Raw genomic sequence first — 13,360 nt, 5'->3', positions numbered from 1 at the left:
CAGTGTCTGTCCACTAACAGAAGAAATGTAAGGAAAGAGCTTAGATCTCTAAGTGTTCATTTTCATAATGTCAGGTCAGCAGAATAGTACTACTGGAGGTATAAGTTCAGTTAATATAGTCTAGATATAATGAGATTCAGACATTCATGTATCTGTCTCTCCTGTCCTCAAAATCCTAAGACATCAATTACAGACTGGGGTGAGAGCCTCCACCAATATTCCATCTTCAATCTTTATGTTGTGTGAAACCCTGAATAGAGAAGGGGTTTGTGGGAAAGTAGCAAGTCGGAATGTCTGACTGGTTCAGGGATATCTGCAGTTCTGCGTCAAAGAGTTCAAGTCATCCTCTTCATTTTACTGGAAAATAGATAAGGGTAGGGCCTTGGCCTTTTCCCAAAACACACAACCATATATAACAGACAAAACAACAGAATATGTTATCCCAACAAAAGTAACTAAAAATAAGTTAAGGATTACAAATATCTCAAGAGAAAACAAATGGAAGTCATTATTGAGAAAGTATAATCTGAAAAAGACTAAAACAGAGTAGAAATTTTAAATTGCAATCAAGTTACATAGAAAATTAAAGCACAGATGGTCCTTGACTTATGATGACTTAATTTACATTTTTTACTATGTAATGGTGTGAAAGCAATACACATTCTGTAGAAATCATACTTTGAATTTTGATCTTTTCCTGGGCATGTAATGCACAGTATGATACTCTTTCATGATATGCAGCGTTTCCAGTTGGCCACACAATCACAAGGGTAAACAACCGACACTCTACAGTGTACTATGTTGCTAGCCTATGATGTTTGGTAGGCTGGAGTAGTAAATGCATTTTTATGTTATTGGCAACTTACAATAGTTTTGAAGGGGTGCGACCCACTGTAAGTTGAGGAGTATCTGTAATAGAAAAGTATATCAATGAGAATCAATCTGAAGCTCAAAGAGAGGAAAACATTAGTTATGCAGTAGCTCCCCCTTCTCCATTACATTCCAAGACCCCAGGATATCTAAAACCCCAGAGAGGGCTGAACCTTACGTGCGCTATGTTTTTCTGTACATATATTCTATGATAAAATTTGATTTATGAATTAAGTGAAGTAAGATCTCAACAACCATAAATAATACTGAAACAGATTGTTATATACTATTATAAAATTTCCAGCATCAATATTCTTGTGTTTTGAAGTCATTACTAAATAAAATAAAGGTTACTGGAACACATATGACCCTTTGAAAGTTAATCTGGTAACCAAAACAGCTACTTAATGACTAATGGGTGGGTCCTGTATACAGTGGGATACATTGGACAAAGAGATGATGTATGTCCCAGGAAGGACAGGGAAAAAAATTGCAAAAGATTTTTTTTTTTACACTACTCAGAATGATGTGCAATTTAAAATTTTTAGGTTGTTTATTTCTGAAAATTTTCTTTTAATCCTTTCAGACCCGAGTTGATTGGGAGTGACTTAAAACCATGAGAAGAAAGGCTTCAGATAAGGGAGTACTACTATGTCATGCAGTTTAGAATACGAACATGAATTTAGTAGCTAAAAACACTTATTATCGAAATGTTTCTGCCAATCAGGAGTTGAGGCGTTGCTCTTTGTTTCTCTCTTTTGACCACTTGAATTTTATTTTGCCAGTTTTCTGGGGAATCTGCATCTTTTTAGTTATACTTCTATTACTGTAACAAAATACACAAGATAACCCACTTATAAAGAGAGGAAGTTCATCTTGGTCCACAGTTTGGGCGATTTCAGTCCATGATTGATTGCTTTGAGGTCTGTGGAGAGGCAGCACACAGAATGGTGGAACATGTGGCAGAGCAAGACCCCTGACCTCATAACCCAGAAACAAAGGAGACTAAAGAGAGAACCATGATTTCATAATTCCCTTCAAGGGCATGCCCTTAGTAACCTAAAGACTTAAGTCATTAGACTCCACTTCTTACCACTTCCAAATATCACCACATGTACCTTTGGGAACAAACTTACACAGGGGGTCTACTCCTCTAAGATCCTAATACTGGAAAATGAGGGGGGGGGTGCTCCTTTTAGATTCGTACCTTGAACTGGTTCTAGATTTCATCTACTGCTTACCATTCCCTAACTGACTTTTTATGGATTAATTTTGTCCTTCAAAGACTCATATGTTGAATCCTCAATCCCCCCAAACTCAGAATGTGACTGTATTTGGAAATAGGACACTTATTTATTTTTAAATATAATTTTATTTTATTAGTATTATGTGAGCAATCAAGTCATTAGGAAAAGCAATTAAGGAAAAGAAGGAAATGAAAATATTTGTTTTTTAATTTTTAAATTTTACTCATTTCTATTTTTCCACATTTTTATTGGTGCCTTATAGCTACACATGATGGTGAAATTTGTGGTTACATATTCACACATGCACACAATATAATAATATAATTTAGCTGATATCATTCCCCAATTCTTCCTCCCTTTCTCTCCCATTCCACCCCTGTTCCCTTTCCACTCTGCTTCTGATCTTCCTTTGATTTTCATGACCCGCCCCCACCCCCATTCTTTCTTTTCTTTTTAACTCTCTAACTTCCACATATGAGAGAAAACATGTGACCCTTGACCTTCTGAGCTTGGCTTATTTCCCTTAAACATAATGTTCTCAAATTCCACCCAATTTCCTGCAAATGACATAATTTCATTCTGATTTATGGCTGAATAAAAAGACTACATTGTGTATATATGCTATATTTTCTTTATACTTGCATCCATTGATGGACATTTAGGTGGTTCCATAGTTTGACTATTGTGGATTGTGCTGCTATAAATATGGGCATGCATGTATTGCTCTAGTACAGTGACATTAATTTTTTTTGGAAAAATAACAAGGAGTGGTGTAACTAGGTCATATGATGATTTCATGCCTAGTTTTTTGAAGAATGTCCATACTGATTTCCACAGGGATTGTACTAATTTACAATGTCATCAACAGTGTTAAAGTGCTCCTTTTTCTCTGTAGTCTTTTCAGAATTTATTTTTGTTTGTATTCTTGATGACTACCATTCTGACTGGTTCAAGATAAAATCTTAATATGGTTTTGATTTGCATTTCCCTAATCACTAATGAGATATATATATATATATATATATATATATATATATATATATATATATATATGGTTAGCCATTTGTATTTCTTCTTTTGAGAAGTATCTGTTTAATTCATTTGTCCATTTATTAATTGAAGATTCAAGCCATTAAGAAATGCAGGTAACTCTAAGATACCATCTTACTCCAGTAAGATTGGCAGCCATTATGAAGTCAAACAACAAGTGCTGGCGAGGATGTGGGGAAAAGGGTACACTTGAACATTGCTGGTGGAACTGCAAATTGGTGCAGCCAATTTGGAAAGCCGTATGGAGATTCCTTAGAAAGCTGGGAATGAAACCACCATTTGACCCAGCTATTCCCTTTCTTGGACTATTCCCTAAAGACCTTAAAAGAGCATACTATAGGGATACTGCTACATCGATGTTCATAGCAGCACAATTCACAATAGCTAGACCGTGGAACCAACCCAGATGCCCTTCAATAGATGAATGGATAAAAAAATGTGGCATTTATACACAATGGAATATTACTCTGCACTAAAAAATGACAAAATCATGGAATTTGCAGGGAAATGGATGGCATTAGAGCAGATTATGCTAAGTGAAGCTAGCCAATCCCTAAAAAACAAATGCCAAATGTCTTCTTTGATATAAGGAGAACAACTAAGAACAGAGCAGGGAGGAAGAGCATGAGAAGAAGATTAACATTAAACAGGGACTAAAGGTGGGAGGGGAAGGGAGAGAGAAGGGAAATTGCATGGAAATGGAAAGAGACCCTCATTGTTATACAAAATTACATATAAGAGGAAGTGAGGGGAAAGGGGAAAAAAACAAGGAGGAGAAATGAATCACAGTAGATGGGGTAGAGAGAGAATATGGGAGGGGAGGGGAGGGGAGGGGGGATAGTAGAGGATAGGAAAGGCAGCAGAACACATCAGACACTAGTATGGCAGTATGCAAAAAAGTGGATGTGTAACCGATGTGATTCTGCAATCTGTATACGAGGTAAAGATGGGAGTTCATAACCCACTTGAATCAAATGTATGAAATATGATATGTCAAGAGCTATGTAAGGTTTTGAACAACCAATAATAAAAAAAAAGAAAAAAAAGAAATTCGGGTAAGAAAAAGAGGAAGTAAAAATATTTAAAAAGGTAAACGTTTTTTCACCCATGAATTACCAGTAAATTCCAGACATCTCATACTTAGTTTTTTCTTCTTCTTGTGTATATGCCGCATTGCCCTAAGAGATTTCCCAGCCCTGAGCTTTTCTCTAGAAGCCTGCAGGCAGATAAATGTTCGTGGCCCAGACTGAGAATTCAGAAAATGCGCAGTTCTGATTTTCTAAGGATCATCTGTACTCAAACGCTAGGCAGGCAAGGCTGGAGCAGTTGTGCTGCCTGTTTGGAATCCTGTAGGATGTGCAGTTTCAGAGGCCTTAGACCATGGTTGGCCAACTTCATAGCTCTGGGCCCAGTGTGAGGCAGAACATGATGGCAGAAGAGCATTCAGAAGAAAGCAGCTCAGGACACGAGGGCCAGTAATCAGAGGGTTTAAAGTAGAACATTTAAAGGGTGGTTAATTGAAAATAGTGCTATCAGGGCAGATGCTTATCCAATCTAACTGGGCTCTAAGAAGGAAACTTGGGCACACAGGAACTAGGGATGTGCACGTATAGAGGAAAGACCCTGTGAAGACAATGAGGAAATGATCATTTACAAGCCAAGAAGAGAGACCTCAAAGAAACTAAACCTTCAAACATCTTGATTTTTGTGCTTCTTCTACATAACTGAGAAAATAAACTTTTCTTTGTCTAATTATCTGGTTGGTGATATTTTAGGTCTTATATTGAGATTTTTTACCCACTTTGATTTTTGCATGTCACATTAGATAAGGATCAACTTAATTCTTTTGCATATGGATATCCACTTTCCTCACCACTTCTTGTTAAAAAAAAAACAAACCTCTTTTTCCTTTTGAATAGTGATGGTTCTCATATTGAAAATCACTTGAGCAAATGTGAGGTGTTATTTGTTGATTTTATATTCCATTGGTCTGTATATTTGTCTTAATGCTGGTACCACACTGTTTGGATTACTGTAGCTTTGTAGTAAGTTTTGAAGTCAGAAAGTATGATTAACTCTGGGTTTATTTCTTAATTCTTAGGTTTTTTGTTTTGTTTTTTTATGGTGGGGTATCAGGCACCCTTTTTGATTCCATGTGATTTTACCATTTTTTTTTTTTTTTTTACTTTCTGAAGAAAAGTTTTGGAGTATTGATGGGATTACATTAAATTCATAGATTACTTTGAGTAACATTGATATTTTAACAATATTAAGTCATTCAAATCCATAAACATGAGGTATTTTACATTTACTGTTGTATTCTTTAATTTCTTTAGAAATGTTCTGCAGTTTTCATTGGACAAGTCTCTTAACTCCTTCATTAAGGTAATTTCTAAATATTTTATTCTCTTTGATGCTATTTTAAATGGAAGTCATTTCTTATTTCCTCTTGGATTATTTATTGCTCATGTATAGAAATTATTCTGATTTTTGTGTGTTTACTTGGCCTGCTACTTTGTTGAATTTGTTTATTAGATCAAACTTTTTGTGTTTGCAGAATCTTTAGATTCACACCATCTGTGAACAGAGATATTACTTTTTCATTTCCAATTTGGATGTTCTCTTCTTTCCTTGCTAATAGCACTGATTAGAACTTCCAGAATAAGGCTAAATACAAATGGCAAAGGGAGACATCCTTGTCTTAGTCCTCTCCACCCCCAGTACTGGGATTGAATCCAGGGATGCATTACCACTGAGCTATATTCTCAGCCCGTGTATTTTTTAAATTTTGAGACAGGGTTTCACTAAATTACTTAGGACCTTGCTAACTTATTAAGGCTGGCCTTGAACTTGTGATCCTCCTGCCTCAGCCTCCCAAGTCACTGGGGATACAGATATGAGACATTGTATCTGAAGCCTTATTCCTGATGTTAGAGGAAAAGCACTCAGGTTTCCACTATTTAGTATAAAATTTGCTGTGGGTTTTTTAATGGAAGGTTTTTATTATGGTAGGGTAGTTTCATTCTATTTTTAGTTTTTATGGATTTTAAAAATAAATTTACTCAAGATTTATAGTCTTTCCACTTTAAAATGACAAATTCATTCTTATTTTTCTGCTCCTTTTTTCCCCCTGAAAGCATCCCGTCTAAGAGTAAACACCAAATCTCTTCTACTATTTCATGAGCATTTTTAGAATTTTTAAGCCTTTAAATAGTGTTAACTTTATGAAATGATTTTTCTGCATTAATTGAGACTATCATGTGTCTTCTTTTATTTTGTGAATGTTGTATATTTGATGATTTCTGTATGCTGAGCCATCCTGGCATTCTGCCATATGTGATTTGCTCTCTCTTGTGTTAAGGATTTTTGCCTTAATATTCACAAGTTTATTGATCTGAGCTTTTATTATATCATCTTTGGTTTTGGTAGAAGGATAATAATGCTAGACTCATAAAATGACTTAGGGAATGTTTCTTCCCCTTCAATTTCTTAAAAAAGTTTGAAAGGGATTGTTGTTATTTATTCTTTAAAGGATTGGTAAAATTCACAGAAGACATCTGGTCCTGAACTTTTCTTTCTGGGGAGATTTTAGTAACAGATTTAGTACATACTGATTATATTTCTGTGTTTTCTATGTCTTTATGATTTTATCATGGTAGGTTTTATTTTTCTTGTAATTTGTCCTTTTCACCCTGGCTGTCCAATTTCTTGATGTGAAGTTTATCATACATTCTTTTAAAATCTTTTTTGTATTTATGTAGAATTAATAGTAATAGTTCTACTTCCATTCCTGATTTCAGTAATTTGAGTCTTCTCTTTTTTATGCTTGGTCCTTCCAGCTAGAGGTTTGTCAATTTTGTTGGTCTTTTTAAAAATGAAATTTTGGTTTTACTTATGTTCTCTTTTATTTTCCTATTCTCTATTTTACTTATCTCTGTAGTGACCTTTATTATTTACTATGTTTGAAAGCTATATTTTTCTTCTTTTTACTGTTTCTTAAGAAGTTGACAAATTCATATCCTTCTTATTTTTTTAATGTAAACATAGCTACAAATTTTCTTTTTTATTTTTTACAAATTTTCTCCTCTTAGTAATTTTACTTATCCCATATTTTATTTTCATAGTCACTTGTCTGTAAGCATTTTATATTTTTTTTGTAGATTTCTTCTTTGATTCTTCGAACTTCAGGGATATGTTGTTTAGTTTTCATAATTTTGGGACTCTTGCAGTTTTTTTCTTTCTAACTTAGTTTTATCATGTAGTAAGAAATGATAATTTAATATATTTATTGTCAAATAAATTGATATTTAATTAATGGCATAAAATATGATCTATCATGATAAATGTCTAACATACAATTGAGGAAATATGTGTATACTATTGTCATCGGGTGGGGTATTATGTATATGTGTTTAAGATCTATTTGGTTCATCATGTTTTCCAACTCTTCTATTTCTTTACTTATCTTGTCTGGTTGTTCTATCCACTAGTGAGAAATAGGGTATTGAAGTCTCCAAATTTTATTCTAGCACTATTTTTCTCTCAATTCTATTAATTTTGCATCATATATGTTGATGTTCTTGGTTAGGTGCATCAATTTTTATAGGAACTGGATTAAAATTCATCTATGTTACATTATTGCAAAGAATTTTGTTTTCTTGTGTCTTTGTCCTGAGACTTTGGGAAAGGTGTACTTTAAATACGTTATAGTAGTTTATCTGGCAGAGAAAATTTCAGGGAATTTTATCATGTTCAGCTGTCCAGGCACTCACAGCTGCTGCAGTCATGGGCTGAACAGGCACAGCTACAAATCATGCTGGTGGCAGAACTTGACCTCATACATGTGCTGTGTTTTCAGGCATTAATGATGCAAGAGTCATGGAGTAGTGCGGGTCTCAACTGAGATTTCTAAGAAGACCTGGGAGACTAGGAAATGTGTAGTAGGGTATAATAACATGAGAATTCTGTGGGCAGCCCCTGAGACAGTGATACGTGATGCTGAGAGAATAAAGTCAAAGATGCATTGGAGATCTCAGTAATTTGGACATGCTAGGAAAATAGAATGTCTTCTAAGGAAAGCTGCAGGCAACTTGTAGGGTTAGCCCAAGAGAATGGACAAGTGGGCTGGAGTCAGCAGAAATAGATGCCCAAGGGACCCACATCCCACCACCATGTGACTCAAATATTGGACATGGAGCTACAAGATTTAATGTTTGGGTTTCAGTCTTGGTTGTGTCCCATTCCTCTTTGCTATTTTCCTATCCCTCCCTTTTAAAATGGGAATGTTTACTCTGTCCCAACATTTTATATTAGAATTTGTAACTTTTTTTTTAAAATAGGGGCTCACAGAAAAACAATTTGCCTGAGTTGGAGGAGACTATAGACTTGGACTAACTAAATGCATTTTATATTGAGAGATACATGAATCTTTGGAGCCAGGGGAAGAATATTTTAGTTTTGGATCTGAAAGTTACCTCACAGGCTTATGTTGAAAGATTGATTCCCAGCTGGTGGTGCTCTTGGGAGATCCTGGAAATTTAGGAGGTGAGGCCTAGTTGGAAAAGGTAGATCACTAGGGCCATGTCCCTGCAGGGTTCATGTTGACCATGGTGTTTATCTGTCTGTCTCTCTTTCTTGGATGCCAATGGATTAGCAGCAGCCTCTTCCACCTTGAAACCTTCCTATAATTATGTTCTGCCTTGCCACAGGCCCTCCCCCACACTTTCTTGATCGAATTATGAGAGCCTTAACCCAATCAGTGAATTATTCCCCTGATAGGATTAGTTGAGTGGTAGACTAGGGTGTTTAGGGTGTGGCTGGAGGAGGTGGGACCCTGGGGAAGTAGTTTGGGGGTATATATTTTGTATTTGACAAGCAGAGTCTGCTTCCAAGTGTGATGTCTTTAACCACTACCTTCCACCACATGGCTCTGCCATGATGTTCTTCCTCAACTGAAGCTGCAGGGAATGGATCTGGCTTTCCTATGGACTGAAACCATGAGCTCCAAAATAAACTTTCCCTTCTTAAAATTGTTAGGGTCAGGACTTTTGGTCACAGCAATAATGAAAGAGCTGACTAAAACAACCTGTATGAGCAGATCCAGCTGTTTCATGGGTTCTTCATGCAGAGACCTTGGTATGTTTATCCTGGGGCTGGAGCTGCTGCTTCACGTTGACTCACACCATGATCAGCTACAGCAGATGAGGGGTCAGACTTGCTTTCAGAAACATACACCGTGAGACCAAGACACACTCACATATACACACGCTGTGTCCTGGATCCTTGTGCATCCTCTGACAGGCAGCCACAGCTGGCTGGCCTGCCTCCTGCCACTGGACTGAGAAACCCTACCACTTAAAGGCAAGGCAGCAGCAGCCTGGCTGGTCTGTCTTGGGTATTTTGTTATAGTGATGAAAACTGAGTAACACATTAAGACCACGCTTCTGGCTGGTCCTTAGCACAGAGATAGCCTAAAAAAAAAAAAAAAGCAAACCATGGGAAGGAAGAGAATCTGATTTCCAAAATTTCTCCTTTACATTCAAATGTCAAGCTTTTGACAAAAATGTCTCAAAACATATAAGAAAGACAAAGTTATGGCTCATGCAAAAAAAAAAAAAGAAGGAATTTTTCCTAACCTCTCTCTACAAACCCTGATAGTGGAAATACTATAAAATGACTTTAAAATAACTGTTTTAAAGATACTTTAAAAACCTTAAGAGGTTTAGAAAGTCAAGAAAATGATGCCTGAACAAAATTCAAATATTAATAAAGAAATAGAACCTCTGGAAAAAAAAACAAAAATAAATTCTAAATCTACAATTATAATACTTAAAATTTAAACTTCATTAAAGGAGTAAAAGTCAGATTTAAGAAGAAAGAATCAATGAACTTAAAGATAAGACATTTCTAAGAGTTCTTATAGTTTTTAACAGTTCAAACATTGTCCAAAAGCTCAAATCCAGTTTTCTCTGAGACTCAAAGCAAACTTGCATCTGAGCTCCTGAAAAATCAAAAGCAAGTTACATATGTTCAATATATAAAAGCATATAGTCAAGATTTCCACTCAGAGAAATGAGGGCATAGAAAGAAGGGATGGGACCAAAGCAAGACCAAAAGCAACATGGACAAACAAGTCCTGTAGCTCCACATGCAGCATATGGAGCACATGGCATCATAATATTCTCTTTGAAGGAGTTACATAACTCCACCCCTGTGGCTTTTCTGGTTTCTGCCCACATGGCTTCTTGGTTGGCTTGTCTCTGCTTGATTCCTGCAGTTTTCCTCAGCAGATATTCTGTGATACTGGCAATTCTTAATCTTGGGGGTCACCAATGCAGGTTTGGATTCTTCCTTGCATGTCCATGCAGTGCTCTCTCAGGGGCTGCCTGCAGGAACTTTGATGCTGCTGCACTTTGCCTGGCCTTTCAGTTCTTCCTTTGAAATCTTGGTGGAAGTTTTCATGATTTCCTAACCTCAGCATCATGCATTCCTGCAGAATCAGCACCATGTGGTTGCCACCAAGGTCTGCTGCCATCTTGAGCAATAGCCACATCTCTCTCCTCTGTGTACCTGGGTAGCTGAGTATGGTGAAACTCCTTCCTAGGATTCCTTGGGCAAGCAGAGTGCTCACCCAATCTCTTCTCAAAGGAATTTTTATTCTTATTCCCTTGAACCTGAAATGACCATGTAAGCTTCAATTACAACAATATAAAGCTTTTCTAGATTGCATTGTGAAAATTTCCAAAATTCTTCCCACAACCCCCCCTCCAAAGCTCCCAAAACTTCTTAACCACCTGGTCAGATTAGTCATAGCAACAATTTCCCTCTCAGTTCCAATTCGTGCTTTAGTCAGCTCTTTTGCTGCTGTGACCAAAAGATATTCCAAGAACAACTACGGGGGGAGGGGAGCTTACTTGGGGGCTCACAGTTTCAGAGTTCTCAGTCCATATAAGGCTGGATCCATTACTTGGGGCTTGAGATGAGGCAGGATATCATGGCAGAATAGTGTGGTGGAGGAAGTAAGCTCAAGACATCACACCAGGAAGCAGAGAGAGACTCCACTTGCCAGGCACAAAGTATATATCCAAAAGGTACTCCCTCAGAGTCCCACCTCCTCCAGCCACAACTTACCTGCCTTCAGTTACCACTCAACTAATCCTATCGGGGAATAATTTATTGATTGCGTTAAGGCTCTCATAACTCAATCATTTCACCTCTGAATCTTCTTGCATTGTGTCACACATGAGATTTGGGAAGACAAGTAACATTTAAAATATAACACAGGTGATAGAAATATAAGTTCTTGGCAATAAGGCACACTGTACAAACAAAACAATTAAAGTTGCTGAAGTCCTGCTTCGTATGGAATCTCTACTTGCTTGAGGAATTCAAGAAATCCTGTGGAAGTGTTTGTCCCTCCCTGTAAAAACTCCAGAATTTATCAACATGCTGATATGAGGCCAGGTGTCATTACAGAAACCTTACAGGAGGTGTCAACTGAAGAGTCTAAACCAATAGATAACCTCTCCTACATCACCATAGAGCCATGAACCAGTTAAAAAGAAAATGTTGGCTGTAAGCCAAAAACTCAATTTTCAGTGGGTCTTCTGGGCTAGGTATCAAGAAGAAACCCAGAGAAGGAAAAGGAATCACAACCTATTGGTGCGATTTTTTTTTTTTGGATCTACTTCAACACAAAAATACTTGTCCATGGTGTATTAAGTGGACTCAGAGAGAAAAGGGCATATCAAGCTTGTGGATTTGAAGGTTATCTATAGGCTTTGGGGAAAAGCATAAGAACAAACTAGACATGAACTATGAGACCATGGGACAAATTTTAAGATCATACTACCAAAGGGAAATTCTTGCAAAGTTTGAAGGAGAGAGGTTTTTATATTAGCTCAAGGGTATGCCCCAAAACATAGTGGTCATAGATGATGACAAAAGTAAAAAAAAAAATGCAATAAAGATTTGGCAGCAGGTGCCGATGAAAAATAATTAGAACAAGGGTCACTATCTAATCTCCTGAAAGCATCAACTTCTGTTCATGGTGGGAAAATCTCTTCTATAAATTGCTCTAGAGCAGAGAAGGGTGTGGCTAGAATTGTAAATATCAATTTCCCCTGGTCACGATGCCTCCTCCAAGTCTTTTAGTGTCACAATTCTGTGGCAGAAGCAGCAGCTCCCAGGATAGTTCATGTGGCAATAGATCATAATGACATCATTGAGTCAGAAGATTTCAACAGAGACTGTTGAGTCAGTTCATGTGGGTACACTATTAATAACCAGCACTAGTCCAAAAGCAATATTATTTCCAAAAAGTAGTCATTCAGACAATCCCTACTGTGATGCCAGCCTCTGCTGAAAATGAGACAAAAATCACCATACAGTCTGCCAACATTATCATCATCCCAGCTACATAACTTGCAGTGTCAATGCAGACAAAGTCAAATTTGGCTGAATCAGGAAGCATTCACATTGTCGGAACACCACTGGCTGTGAAAGACTTACTTCTGTTTTAATAGGCCATAGCACTCCAATAGTGAGACTATCAATGCCTGCTCAATAGGCTTCTGGTCAGAGTCTGCCTCCAGTTATTAGTGCAATCATAAAGGGACAGAGGTTAAATTAGAAGCAGATGCAAGAAAGCAGGAACCTGATGTGAAAACTTTGCAGCTGCTAGAAGAAAAACTGGAAGATGGAATAAGACAATGACCCAACTCTGTTGTCAGGGGTTGTCAGCATCCCCTTAGCTCTTGCCCTTCCTGTAACTGTAAAGACCAAAGGACCAATGGCATTTGAGAAATATAGTTCATAATGACATCATTGGGTCAGAAGATTTACTATTTCAATAGTAGACTTTAGACTATTAATGGTAGTACTGACATAAGCATTTGCAAGGGAAGTCATCAAGAAAATCAAAGGAAGACTTTAAACCATTTTAATGTACATAAGAAAAAAACAAACTTACTGGAAGTGAATTGCATATCCCAAGTATCAGTGGGAAATGAACTACACATTTAGATGCTGACAGAAAACTGCCTCTTTCAGTAGGAAGAAACTGAACCTGTCAATAAGGAAAAGAACTGAAAGCCATCAAGCAGCTCACTATAATGTCAAGTTACACTAAGACTTGGATAATTAACATCTTTAAGAGGTTATATAGGGTTATGGTTTGGATGTGGGACAATGTG

General features: G+C 36.9%; 1 pseudogene; it reads left to right on the top strand.

Moving 5' to 3' along the window:
* The first annotated feature begins 4,547 nt into the window (after nucleotides 1-4,547).
* On the top strand, nucleotides 4,548-12,984 carry LOC143404137 (ETS-related transcription factor Elf-2 pseudogene; annotated as a pseudogene).
* Nucleotides 12,985-13,360: the final 376 nt, after the last annotated feature.

The sequence above is a fragment of the Callospermophilus lateralis genome, chromosome 7 (assembly GCF_048772815.1).
Source record: "Callospermophilus lateralis isolate mCalLat2 chromosome 7, mCalLat2.hap1, whole genome shotgun sequence".
In the NCBI taxonomy this organism is placed as follows: Eukaryota; Metazoa; Chordata; class Mammalia; order Rodentia; family Sciuridae; genus Callospermophilus; species Callospermophilus lateralis.
The sequence above is the reverse complement of the archived record's forward strand: the minus strand, read 5'-3'. Positions and strand labels throughout refer to the sequence as shown.